Below are 14,763 nucleotides of genomic sequence, written 5' to 3'. Positions count from 1 at the left end.
ACTTGTTATAGGCCTGTTGAAATAATTCTGTTTCTTCTTCTGTTAGTTTTGGTAATTCATAAGTTTCCAGAAATTTTCTCACTTCATCTAGGTTACCTAGTTTGTTTGCTTATAATTGTTCATACTATTCTTTTTTATTTCTGTAAGATTGGTAGTGATGTCCCCACTTTTATTTCTGATCTTATTTGCATCATCTCTTTTTTTTTTCTTAGTCTACCTAAATGTTTGTCAATGAAACATCTTGTTGATCTTTTCAATTTTGGTTTCATTGATTTTCTCTATTGTTTATTATTTTCTGCTTTGTTTATCTCCACTCTAACCTTTATTTTTTTCAACTGGCTGTGAGTTTAGTTTGCTTTCCTTTCTTTAGTTCCTTAAGGTGTAAAATTAGGTTATTGATTTGAGATCTTTCTTTTGGGGCATCAAGTTTTTAAAAGCTTTCCAGTTGATTCTAATGCTAAAAGACAAGGTTAAAAATACTGCTGTGTTTGGAGACAGGCTAGGCCTAGCTTACTGGTTCTCTACCTTGGGTGCCCATTAGAAACATCTGAAGATAGTTCTAAATTTGAATTGGAATCATCATTATGAACTTATGATGTATTTTGTTTTTTAAAAATGTATTTTGTCACTAACTTGGGAGCAATGGGCACATAACACCCAGATATGGCTTCTAAATTCCATTTTCCACTAAAAGGAAACAAAGCTGCTTGAAGAAATGGCTGATTTTAGGTATGAGACACAGATGTACAAAACATCTTATCATACCAGAGCAAGAGAGCTATCAAAGACTACTGGGGTTGAGTCAAATGGACTCAGGAACAGCTTGAAGATGGTCCCACTGAGTTGGGACATTTTGAATATCAAAAAGAATAATAACTGCAATGGATTGAAACATATGTTATGGTTAAAGTCATGAGTTCATCATAATACAAACAAAACAAGTCATTGGTCGTCTTTGAAGAGTACTAGGAATAAAGTTATTACTTCAAAGAACTTACTGAAAAAAAGAAATTAAGAATCAAGCATTTATAATAGGGGTAAAATGATAGAAGTAGAGTTTCTCTAGTGGAGGAGCTTTTATCTAGTAATAATAGTTTTATAAAACTTGTGCTATATAATAGCATAAATAACTGATATCAATAGATATTTCATAGTGGAAAATAAACTTCAGAGTGTTTTTAAATTTGGTTAAACTCTTACTTGAGAATCAGATCTGTATTTACCAAGGAGATAGTATTAAGTTAAGTGGTAGGAGAGTATTGCCTATAGTTTGCAGCCCTAAGCAAGGTTCTATAAGAAAAAGATTAACTCAGATAAAATTTACCTAAACTGAAAACTGAGAGGGAAAGACATGGAAAATCTGGGTTCATTACTCCAAGTGGTTAGTGAGAGAACATGGGCAGAAAGGCAGAAAATTAATATTTGGCAGGATTTGATGGAGTCAAACAATAAAGGTAGTACTACAGCTCTTTCTCCAGCCCCTCCCTTTGAGACTATTAGAGGTAAACCAGTGGTTTAAATTAGATTATGAGTGGTAACTCCTTATCTAAAACCATTGCAATATTTCATCAAATCTACGAAACATTTTTGGATCTCTGACTGAGCTAGGTCTAATGGTCAATGGCATCTTATAGTTGATGACATCTTAATTCACTGTCTTTCAAAGAAGTCATAATGTATTGTCATTGTCTGTATATATAGACTGGGTCTTTGTTGTTATTTCTGGTGACATGACTTAATACCTACAAACTCTTGATATTTCAGTCAATAGGCCATTTAGGGACATTTCTTATTCAGTAACAAGGAACAAGTAACAGTCAAGTCTCTCAAAAGAATATAGCTGTAAAAATTTTTTGTTTGTTTGTTTTGTTCAATTTTGTTTTGTTAAGAACTCTTTTTTTTGTTGTTGTTGTTGTTGTTGTTGTTAAGAACTCTTAAGTAAACTTGAGGCTTATCTGACATACACATCTTAGGCACTTGTGTTTCTCAAAAAGCCCCCATATTGTAAACTTCTCTCTCAGTCCTATCTGCTTGATTTATACTTGATTTGAGTTGCTTGACCTGAGTGAGGTTTGAACTAATTCCTGTAGTCCCCAGTTCTGCATTCTGGGACTATCTACCTTGTTCATTGTTCTCCACTGCTATGTCTGAGATGGCATTTGGCAGACTGCCCTTGGGGGGGGGCTATATATTTTCTGTGGTGCATTTCATGTTGGTATACATTCATTCAGAGACTCAGGGATTAACTAGGGATTGAGCTGTTGCAAAGCAGTTTTGGGCCAAGCTTAGAGTTTCTTTGAACAAACTCTGTAAAAACTGAAGTCATTTAGTCAGTTTGCTCTTGGTCAATTTCATGATAAAAGAGTATGATGCACTGAAGAAAATCATCACATGTATAGTAATATAGTAATATTTCAAAAGTCTGTTCTCTTATTACTACTGGTAACATATTACCCCCCAAAATGTGGTGGCATAAAACAATTTTATTTTGCTCACAGTTTTGTTGGGTCAGAAATTCAGGAAAGGCTTGGCTAGGCACTTTCACTTGGTGTCTGTTGTGCAGCTGTAATCTTGTATTGGCTGGGCTGCAGTCCTTTGAAGGTTTGATTTGACTGGATATCCAAAATGGCTCCCTCATGGTTGGCAGTTGATGCTGGCTGTCAGCTGCAAGCTTAGCTGGGCTCAATCTGGGCCCCTAAACCTGGCCTCTCCAACATGGCAATCTTAGGGTAGTTGGAATTTTTACATGGTAGCTGACATCCTGCAGAGAGAGCATCTCAAGAGAATCAAACAATAGCTTCATGACCTTTTATGACCTGTCAGAAGTCATAAGGATCCCCACTGCCATGTCAAAGTAGTCATATTCAGCATGTAAGGAGCATAGAAGTCATTACTCTCATCCTCCCAGCAAGAAAAAGCTGAACAAACTGAAAACCAACAACTGTTCTTAGATCTTTCAAAGAATTGAGGTTACAGGAAAAAGTGCTGTCCCTGCTCCCAAAATGGGAGACAGGCAGAAACAGAGAATCATGGTTTATTAGAACAGATGCCCAAGAGCTGTAACCACCACTGCTGGAGCCAGTGCGGGGGGAAAAAAAAATTTAAACTGTAATTGACAGATTACTGAAGGCTCAGTATGGACAAGCTTAAGGGTTAAAAAAATATTCGTGAGGGCCTAGTCTCAGGAGTACCCCAACATGTTCATGTGTTTTGCCTCCAAGAACCCTACCGGATTCTCACAGTGAAGATGGGAAACAAAAATTCCCTCATGTGTCCAGGATAAGGAGGGGAAAATAGCCATTTTTAAATAGGCCCAGACCGTTCTATTCTTCTTAACAAGTCCTGCCCTTGACAGCTATCTTACCAGAGCCTGACTGGGTTTTTACTGGAGTCCAACTGACCAGGGGGAAGGGAAATACTCAACTCTGCTCTCTTTAGCCTTTTTGTCTCACCTAAGGGGGAGAAATCTGAGAAGCACTCATGTTATAACCTAGGGGAATAGGTTCACTAAAAGACTAAGATCTAATCATAGCACTGTAGAACACTTCCCCTCCCTCACACTTTACCACCACGTCGATAGAGCTCCTGTATACTGAAGGGGGAATATCACTGAAATAACTGCATAGCTCAGACCCTATTTAAGGATAAGTCTCTAGGGAAACCCAAAGACAATATGGAAACCTAAAGACAAGAAGGGAGACGAAAATAAGGATGCCATAGGATATTTTAGCCTCTGACACCTAAAGTTAAATAAAAGCTAAAGCTACTAAAACAGTAAATACAGCTTAACTAAAGCTGCTGTAAACAATAAATAGAGCCCAAACCCTAGCTAGATAAACAGAAAACCTTATTAAGCCTATTTACCTCAATTTCTTTTACCCAGTGCATCATGTCTGTCTTTCAACAAAGTTATGAAGCATACTAAAAGACAACTAGTTTGAAGAAACAGAGGAAGCATTAAAAACAGACACAGATATGGTAGAGATGTTGGAATTATTAGACTGGAAATTAAAACAACTATGATTAATATTCTCAGGGCTCTAGGGAAAAAGTGGATAAAATGCAAGAACATATAGGTAATGTAAACAGAGATGGAAACTCTAAGAAAGAATCAAAAGGAAATTCTGGCAATAAAAAATACCTTAACAGAAATGAAGAATGTCTCATGTGCTCATTAATAGACTGGACACTGCCAAGGAAAGAATCAGTGAGCTTGAAGAAATTCAATAAAAATTTCCAAAGATGAAATGCAAAGAGAAAAAAGAATGCAAAAATGGAACAGAATATCTAAGAACTGTGGGCGATTACAAAAGGTGTAACTGTATATATAATGGGAATACCAGAAGGAGAAGAAGGAGCCATAGGAGTAATAATAATTGAGACAAAACTAATAATAGACACCAAAGAAGAGATCCAGGAAGCTAGAAGAACACCAGGCAGGGTAAATATCAAAAATATTTACACCTAAGCATATCATACTCAAACTGTAGAAAATTAAGGACAAAGAGAAAATCTTAAAAGGAGCCAAAGAGGGAAAAAAACCCACAGTAGCTGTAGAGGAACAAGGATAAGAATTACATTGAACTTCTCTTCAGAAACCATACAAGCAAGAAGAGAATGAAGTGGAATATTTAAAACGTTGAAAGAAAAAAAAAATCACTGACTTAGAATTCTGTATTTGGTGAAATTATCTTTCAAAAGTGAAGAAGAAGACTTTCTCAGGCAAAAACTGAGGAAATTTATCTTCAATACACCTGTCTTGTAAGAAATGTTAAAAGTTCTTCAGAAAGAAGGAAGATGAGATAGGAAATATAAAACTGTTCATTTTTTTTTATTAGCAGTTTGTTCAAAATAAAAATACCAACAATGTATTGGATGATTATAGCATATGACTAAGTGAAATAACTGACAGAAATGTTATAAGGGTGGAAAATAGGGAGGGATGGGGGATATTTTAAAGTATTTGCACTACCTGTGAAGTGGTATTGTGTTATTGGAAGGTGGACTCGTAGTCGTAAATGTATATTGCAAATTGAAGGACAGCCACTAGTGCTCATTTAAAACAAGAGAAGGCAGAAAATGGATGGAAGACAAAGAAACAAAGAATAAGGGTAACAAATAGAAAATAGTAAAAAAAAATTATGGTAGATATTAATCCAACTATAACAATAATCACTTTAAACATCAATGGTCTAAACATACCAATTAAAAACCAGAATATCAAAGTGGATAAAAAAACAAGACCCAATTCTGTTTTCTGTAAGAAATTTATTTTATTTTTTATATTTTTTAAAGATTTTATTTATTTATTTGACAGAGAGAGACAGCGAGAGAGGAACACAAGCAGGGGGAGTGGGAGAGGGAGAAGTAGGCTTCCCACTGAGCAGGGAGCCCGATGCGGGGCTCGACCCCAGGACCCTGGGATCATGACTTGAGCCGAAGGCAAACACTTGACTGAGCCACCCAGGCACCCCCGAAATTTATTTTAAATGTAAAGACACAGATAGATTAAAAGTAAAGAAAGATGTGCTATGCTCACTCCAATCAAAAGAAAGCTGGAATAACTGTATTAATTTCAGACAAAGCAAACTTCAGAGCAAGGAAAATTATAAGATATAAAGGGGGAATAACCTCATGATAAAGGGGTCAGTTCTCCTAGAGGACGTATCAGTCTTTAGTGTGCATGTGCCTAACACCAGAGCATGAAAATACATGAGGCAACAACTGATAAAACTGCAAGGAGACATAGATGAATCCATTATTAGAGTTGGAGACTTTAAAGCAGGCCAAGGCTGCCCAGTTTCAAGTAAAGGGGAAATGGACTCACCTTTCAAGGGAAGAAGTGGTACCATCATATTGTAGAAACGACTAGGACAGGAGATATAGCTATCTTTGGAAAATACAATCCTCAAGAGTCTATAGTCATCCAAAGGAAGTCTCATCTTTTCCAGGTTTTACTCCCCTTTATGGAATGTTTTAGTCTCACCAGTTTGTGTGTTCTTGGTGAGGTTACTTTTTGTCAAGGCTTATGCTGGTGTTGGGATTGTCCCTTTAATTAGAGCCTCTCCCAGCAGTATAGCTGCCCTATTGCTCTAGTCACTGCTGCTCTTTTGAGGTTTGCCTGGCTCTCCAACCAGTAGGGAACAGTCCTACGCTTTCAGTGATCCCTAAAAGCATTCTCTGAACCTGTGGCAATGTATCTTTTCATTTTACTACAGGAGCACCTTTAGGGGATGAGTAGACATGCAGTTAAGAACAGCTTGAAACAGTACTGGGAACCGCTGTTCTCCTGACTCTCAGGCCCTAAAGTGTCTTCCAGTCCTGGGGAGCTTTTCTCTCAGGGGTGAGTTGAATGTCCTTATAGTCTGGCCTTTTTTGTTCTACCCCTTCTTTTTAGTCACTCTATCAGATGAATATCTATATCTCAACCCATATGTATGTAGAGAGGGATAAATTTCTTTCTTATGGGTCATAAGCATCCCATGCACATTGAGATATTTCTGGGCAATCATTGTATTCCCCAAACATTCTTGGAAGGATATTTGGGAGGTGGATACAGTGCAGGAGAGAGGCGTGCATCTAACTCCACTAACACTCTCTGGCCCATGTTTTATTTGTTCAAGAGCAACTTCAATCAAATCTGTCAATGCTAGTTAAGTACATTAAAGAACCCATTGTGAGGATTGTGGGTAAAGGATTTAATAAAACCTCTACTGCTTCTACCATAGTAATGTGACCTTTAGTTAACTTTCTATCTCTATTCAACTGGAAACCATATAAAGATAGAATATCATGTATATTACAGGCAGTATTATCTATGGTAAAATGACCCCGGATTAATAAATTGCATCTGGACGAGGAGGAACTCTAAATGAACCATACATACATACTTGATAAGGACGCTTTAATTTATGCTCCTCTGAGTGTGTTCAGTCTTGTAATTGAGCATGTCCCTCGTGTGAACTCTGGAAGTAATGCTTATGGATTTGTTAAAAGAGATAATGCCTCTTGTGGGTCATTTCACTCTCAAGCAGGACAGCTTCTGCACTTGCCAGATGAGATGAGAATGAGATTAATACTAGAGGTAAGTTGCAGTTAGACTTTTGAAATCTCATGTCCCCCGGCATCATCTTACAAATGACCCCCTTTGGAAACTACTGCCTCAGAGAAATCCCACCAAAGCACAGATAATTGGAGAGGGTATCCAAACCAAGGAGCCAATCAGATTCTCCCACATAGGCACTTGGGATACAAAAGTTGAAACTGAAGGCCACAAGGATTTGGATTCTGAAGCTCCAAGTTAGGTTTCTTATGATGAGGTCATTTGTGCATAGAAGAGATATCAGAGAAGAATGTCCTAATTCAGTAGGTCTATGGACCTACTACAAGATTGGAGACCAGTTTATATTTAAGTGAAGTATATTAATACTTTCAAAACACAACAAGAAATAGAATACCTATTGCCAATCTTAGCTTTTAAAATTATTCTTGGATTAGTGAGTTCATGCAGCTCTGTTTCTAAAGTAAATTAATTTATCAGGACAGCAGTTGATTCATTATTGCCTCAAATATTAAACAATAGTATTATTTTAAGTAGAATACTTCAAATATATGTAAATGAAAGGGACACAGTGCCTTATAAGTAAATAATATTTACTTACAAATTTTTGTTTTAGTGATCATTTGGTTGCAAGAAACAGAAATATTCTCAATAAATGTCCTTATTGGAAAAGGGTAGGGACAGGGATTTGGGAAATCTCATGGATTCAAATTGTAGGAAGTATAGCTGGGCTTGATGGAGAATAAAAGCAGGAAGGCCCTAAGAAACAGTTTTTCTACCTTTGTAATAGCATGGCCAGTCACTGCCTCTAATGAGGGTCTGATGTCGTTAATCTCTCTTTGTAGCTTCTCTGATATCATTTCTTTTCATTTCTATTTTGTTTTTGTGTTTACAGGATATGAGTGTAGTACTAAATATATATATTTCTATATTTACATGTTTATATGTATACATAATATCTATAAATAAGTAAATACACATATGTTTGAGGATGTGTACTAAAATTATTTCTTAAGCTATTGGGGTGCACAGTTAAACAAGATTGGAGACCAATTGCTAAGAAATGAGTGAACATGGAGGAAACTTTTGACATCTCCAACACGGTATGATTTTCAAGCCTGCATTCTACAACAAGTTGGTTTTCCAGATACTCTAGGACTTTAAAAAATTCTTAATTACATGTAGCTATTGTCTACTCTGTTTTGTAACCTTATTTTTATTTATTTATTTATTTTTTATTATGTTAATCACATCATTAGTTTTTGATGTAGTGTTCCATATTCATTCATATACACCCAGTGCTCCATGCTGTATGTGCCCTCTTTAATACCCATCACCAGGCTAACCCATCCCTCCCACCCCCCCTCCCCTCTAGAACCCTCAGTTTGTTTCTCAGAGTCCATAGTCTCTCATGGTTCGTCTCCCCCTCCGATTTCCCCCCTTTCATTTTTCCCTTCCTGCTATCTTCTTTTTTTTTTTTTTTTTTTAACATATAATGTATTATTTGTTTCAGAGGTACAGGTCTGTGATTCAACAGTCTTACACAATTCACAGTGCTCACCATAGCACATACCCTCCCCGATGTCTATCACCCAGCCACCCCATCCCTCCCACCCCCCCACCACTCCAGCAACCCTCCGTTTGTTTCCTGAGATTAAGAATTCCTCATATCAGTGAGGTCATATGATACATGTCTTTCTCTGATTGACTTATTTCGCTCAGCATAATACCCTCCAGTTCCATCCACGTCGTTGCAAATGGCAAGATTTCATTCCTTTTGATGGCTGTGTAATATTCCATTTTGTTTACTAATTTGTAATTCATAAAATTTGAATTGAATGAGCTCCCAGTTTTCCATTCATACTTGAATCATGGAATTCAATTCAATTCAGCATTTGGATGGATGAATAGTCTGAAAATGAATCATGTTATTATATTTGTGTGTGATGAATTTCTCAAGGCTATTTTTAAGGTATTAATCTGTGTTCTACATCTTAGAGTGGACATAGGACCATTGTACATTAATTCAGTTCATAAATTTGACAATTATTTTCTGAAAAACAAATGAAAATGTAAAAACACATATCAAACAAGTATAAGATTGTAATAGTCTATGGAAATCACTATTATGTAAAATAGCTCATCCAGTTTATCTTTTTTTGCCATTTTAACAGGTATATAGTAGTATGTCATTGTTGTTTTAATTTATACTTTCCTAATGAATTATGATTTTTTTAACTTTACTTTTTGGAGCAGTTTTAGGTTTATGGCAAAATTGAGTGGGAGGTACAGAGATTTCCTATATACTCCCTGTCCCTGCACATGCATAGCCTCTCTCATTATCAACATCACACACCAGAGTAGTACATTTGTTACCAAGGATGAACCTATATTGCCACAACATAATTACCCAAAGTCCTAGTTTACTTAGGGTTTACTCCCAGTGTTATACATTCTATGGGTTTGGATAAATGTATAATGATATATATCCATTATTATAATATCACACAGAGTATTTTTACTGTCCCCTAAATCCTCTGTGCTCTCCCTAGTCATCTTTCCTCCTCAGCCTCACCTTTGGAAACCACTGATCTTTTTACTGTTTCCATAGTTTTGCCTTTTCTAGGATGTTTTAGTTGGAATCATATAGTATGTGTCTTTTTCAGATTGGCTTCTTTCACTTAGTAATATGCATGTAAGTTTTCTTCATGTCTTTTATAGCTCACTTCTTTTTGATATTGAATAATATTCCATTGTCTGGATATACCACAGTTTATCCATTCACTTGCTGAAGGAGAGCTGGGTTGCTTCCAAGTTTTGGCAATTATGAATAAAGCTGCTATTAAGAAGAGCCATGTGTAGGTTTTTGTGTGGATATAGTATCTCTTTTGAGTAAATACCCAGGAGTATGATTACTGGATCATAATCATAAGAGTATGTTTAGTTTTGTAAGAAAGTGCCAAACTGTCTTTCAAAGTGACTGTACCATTTTGAATTCCCACCAGCAATGTAGGAGAATTTCTGTTGCTCCACATCCTTGTCAGCATTTGGTGTTGTCAGTGTCTGGATTTTGGCCATTCTGATAGGTGTGAATTTTATCTTTTAAATAAAATATTTACCTCTTAATTCAACAAACATTGGACATTTAGTATAAGACAATGACTTAGGTTCTGGGGATGCAAAGATAAGTTAAGACATGGTCCCGATGTCAAGGATCTCATGTTATATTGAGGAAAATGGACATACAAAGTAATCATTATGTTATGGTATATTCAAGTGTGTTAGGTATACACATGATGATATGCGGTTAAAGAGGAAGGATACCTAACCTGGCCTGCATTTTTGAAGATGATCATTTACCTAATTCTTAAATGATGAATAGAAGTCAGCCATGTAAAGCAATTCTATAAAGGAAATTATAGGCAGAATTGACAGCATAAAGAAAGACCCCAAACTGAGGATGTTGGAACAGCTATACACAATTTAATATTTCCGGAACCCAGGGAGAGAGTGATGAAAAATTGGGCTGAAAGACAGAGCGTGAGTCACAGAGGACTGTGTCTGCCATATTTAAAGATCTAGCATTTTTATTTTAAAAATCAAAGGTTCTCCAACTGGTCTGTAGTCCAGGGACAGGTGGTAACTTTTATTTTTATAAAGCTGTATTTATTCAGTCTAATTTTAAAAACTCTCTTGTTTACCTGGAGATTGTCTTCCTACACTTTTTGGTGTTTAAATGTTTCCTATTTCATAAAAGAATGGTCATAATAGATGGTAAGTCTTTTATTTCCTTCCTTCTTCAATTTATATATATAATTTTATATTTATATATATAAGTATATTTAAGAGGAGATTCATTATAGGAATTGGCTCATGTGATTATGGAGGCAGAGAAGTCCCATGATATGTTGTCTACAAGTTGGAGAATCAAGAAAGCTGGTGGTACAATTCAGTCTCAGCCTCAAGCCTGAGATCAGGGGAACCAATAATGTAAATCCCAAACCAAGTACAAAGACCCAAGAATTGAGGGACAATGGTGTCTGACCTGGTCTAAGACTTGAAGGCCCAAGAACTAGGTGTGCTGATGTATGAGGGCAGGAGAACTTAGATGTTCCTGCTCAAGTAAAAGAGTAAATTCACCCTTCTCCTGCCTTTTTGTTTTATTCAAGCGCTCAGTGGATTGGCTGTTTGGTGCTGGTGATCTTTATTCTGTGTACATATTCAAATGTTAATCTCTTCTGGAATACCATTAAAGACACACCCAGAATTAATGTTTTATCAGCCATCTGGGCACCTTTTAGCCTAGTCAAGTAGAAATATAAAATTAACCATCAGAGGTATTGGTGCGACCTTCAAATACTTCGTTGTCACATCCCTCTTAACTCATTATGAAGGTGATAGAAGAGTTTCAGAGAATGACAGTAGAAATGGTAAGTTATTTGAGAAAACAAATTCTTATTAAAGGACTAAAGTTTGAACAAATGGAAAGGCATTTCATATTTTTGAATGGGAAGATTATATATCATAAAAATGTTAATTTCCCACCAAATTAATATATAAATCAAACAGAATTCCAACTAGAATTCCAACAGTGATTTAATTGGGATTGAGCAAAATGATCTAGAAACTTAAATAGGAACAGAAATGCCATGGAAGAATCAACCAAATATGAAAAACAAAAATTAAAGGAATAGTGAGGAGGACTTACCTTAGAGAAATCAAAGCACACCACAAAGACTCTTATAAAAAGACCAATATATCATTAAAATATAATAGTTAGTGCAGAAATAGATTTCAAATAACATAGGACAAAGTTAGGAGATCAATGAGAAAATGAATGGATGAATGAATGAATGAATAAATAATGCTATCATTATTGAAAGTAATTAGAAGAAAATAGAAACAGACTTACATACCATAAACATAGGATGGAACAATGAAGTAAATGCAAAATCCAAACCAGTTAAAAATTTTGCAAATGCAAATTTATAAGAATATCTAAAGACTACTTAAAATTTAGAGGGAGGATGACCCCCAACGCTTGCAATCTTTCAGTCATAAAGAATAGATAGACATATTTAACTTTACAGAAATAACGATCCTTTATGTACAGAAAAACACCATACACAAATTAATAAATAGACATATGAAAGATATGGGGAAAATTATTAAGCAGATGAGAAGGAGTTAATATAAGAAATATATAAAATGCTTCTATTAATTGACTTCCCCTACCATCCACCCCAAACAAGCCAGTGGGAAAAGACAATATTAGCAGGAGAGCAAACCCAATAGCCTACAAACATGTTATCTGAAGACATAGTCAAGAACAAGATACAGAAAGTTTGAAAATGAGGGCAGGAAAAAATACAACAAAAATGCTATAAAAGAAATGTAGGTTTAGCAATATTTAAATCAGTATAAGTTAGGGAAAAAGTCTTTTAAAGGAACAAGGAAATACTTTTAGATATTTTAAAGTACATTAGGTATTTTAAGGTACATTAAGGAGATATGAATCATGAACATTTTATGATTCAACAACAAAGCTTCAAACTACGTGAAAGAAAACTGATAGGAGTTAAAGGTGAAATTGGCAATCACAAATCAACTGACCAAGTGGACAAAAAAGTAAAGATGTAGAATGTGTCAATAACACAATTAGCCAGTTTGATCTAATTTACATACCTATCCAACAGACAACATACTTTTTTCTCCCCAAAACACACTGTAGTATTCACAAAAGCAGACCATGATTTAGATCATGAAGACTATTGAAATAAATTCCCCAAAGCGTATATCATGCAGGCTGTATTTACTGACCACAGTTTGAAACAATTAGAAATTAAGAACAAAATAATTGACAAAAGAACAACAAAGAGAAAAACCCCAATTATCATTTTGAAATTAAATTTTCCCTAAATAATTGAAGGTTAAGTATAATCAAAATAGAATATAACACTATTAGAGGGGCGCCTGGGTGGCTCAGTCAGTTAAGTGTCTGCCTTGGGCTCAGGTCATGATCCTGGGGTCCTGGGATGGAGCCCCATGTTGGGCTCCCTGCTCAGTGGGGAGCCTGCTTCTCTCACACCCTCTGCCCCTCCGCCTGCTTGTGTTCTTGCGCTCTCTGTTGAATAAATAAATAAATAAATAATCTTAAAAAAAAAAAATTTATAAATAACGAGAACACTAACTTATCAAAGCTACAAAGAAAGCAATATTAAGAAGAAAATGTTTTCTTTAAGTGGCATTTATTAGAACATAAAAGAAGACTGAAAATTAGTTAAGCTTTTTTAAGAGGCCAGAATGATAATAACAAGATAAACTTACTTCAGAGTTTTTTCCATTATATTCCATTAATCCTTGTTATTAATGGAAGGAAATATCATTCCTTTGTTTTTGTTGATCCCTTTTAATCCTAATATTTGAATAGATCCTCCTGTTCCTTTTCTATCATATAGAGAAAACTCTGCCTACGAATTTTTCTTACCTACAAAATATAAGAATTAAAGAAAAGGCTTGAATATCTAATGTAGCTGTGTCTTATGGCTAAGGAGCAGCATTTAAGGAGCAGAAAGCTCTGGAATGAAACAATTAGTTGTTAGGTCCCAGGAATCAGTTTGAAAGCTTGAGAATAATGGGAAACCATATCTACTTTGCACATCGATGTAGAGAGCTATAGTTTAGAGGGCAGGAACATCTGTGCATATCATGTTAAATTAAGAGAATGTTTTCATTTACAAGATGAACTTTTACTGTATTTCTTTGGCAATTACTGTTTTTTCCTCAAGAGGGCTATGTATAAATTTCCTTTATGGCTTTGTACAGGTGACGATCAAGGAACTTATTTGAATCTCATTCTGGAAATCCTTTATTTATGGTGCTCTGTAGCTTAATTTTTAGGAACAAATCAGGAGAGCATCCAATAGTATATGACCCACAATAAGCTTTTAATTTTATTTTTTGAATTTTTACATCCACTGTTTTAAGCAAATAGACCCAAATGTTCGAGTTTTTACTTTTACCTGGACTTAAGTGTCACCTTGCAATTGTCCTAGCCCTTCATTCCTTTATCTGACTCTGCCTCTCCCCAGCACACTACATTATACTCTGCTGTCAGAGGGGCCTGGGAGCCTAAATTTCTTCCCCTTCTTTGTTAAAATTCTTCTCTTTCTCTACAGAGCATCCTTTCAGAACAGAACAGAAGATCTCAATAAAATATTAGGAAGCATGTTTCACATCTCCCTGGGCCCAGTCATCATCCTTTATAATACTTATTTATCAAAAAATTTGCTCCCTGGAGATTTGGCAGTGATTTACAGATTGACTTTGATTTCAGGGCTCTGGTAATTTCCAATCACTTACTCAAGGTGAGTGAGTAGAGGATATGAGCTGCTAGATCATTCTCAGTTCGGAAAATAAATTATTTTCATATAAACTCATAGATATTCCTGTGGCTGAGGGTTTATATCTACAATGGGGAAAAATGCACGGTATGTTAAATCAAAAACTGACTCCCCATGACCTAGGCCAAAATTCAAGCTTCTTGGCTTGAAAGCCTGCCACAAATTGTCCTGACATGTTTCTGATCTGTTTTTTTCCTTACCTCTCTGAACTTCACTATGGGTGTGGTCTCCCAGCATTCCTGAGGATTCTAGACATGTACCTTTTTTTTTTAATGTTATTTCCACCTGAAATGCCTTCTT

General features: G+C 35.7%; 1 protein-coding gene across 8 annotated transcripts in view; it reads left to right on the top strand.

Annotated features, from left to right (window-relative positions):
* The window catches only part of COL5A2 (collagen type V alpha 2 chain), a 516,164-nt gene that overhangs the window by 141,575 nt on the left and 359,826 nt on the right, over positions 1-14,763 (top strand). Inside the window, exon 3 of one of the 8 annotated variants that reach the window (XM_078071090.1) lies at positions 6,219-6,343. The exons of the other annotated variants lie outside the window; for them this stretch is intronic. The gene's annotated coding sequence lies outside the window, so the exon portion shown is untranslated. The remainder of the gene's footprint in view (positions 1-6,218; positions 6,344-14,763) is intronic. 8 annotated transcript variants of the gene reach the window in all.

Source organism: Halichoerus grypus, chromosome 4 (assembly GCF_964656455.1).
Source record: "Halichoerus grypus chromosome 4, mHalGry1.hap1.1, whole genome shotgun sequence".
Taxonomy (NCBI): Eukaryota; Metazoa; Chordata; class Mammalia; order Carnivora; family Phocidae; genus Halichoerus; species Halichoerus grypus.
Note: the sequence above shows the minus strand (reverse complement) of the source record. Positions and strands in the feature narration are given on the sequence as shown.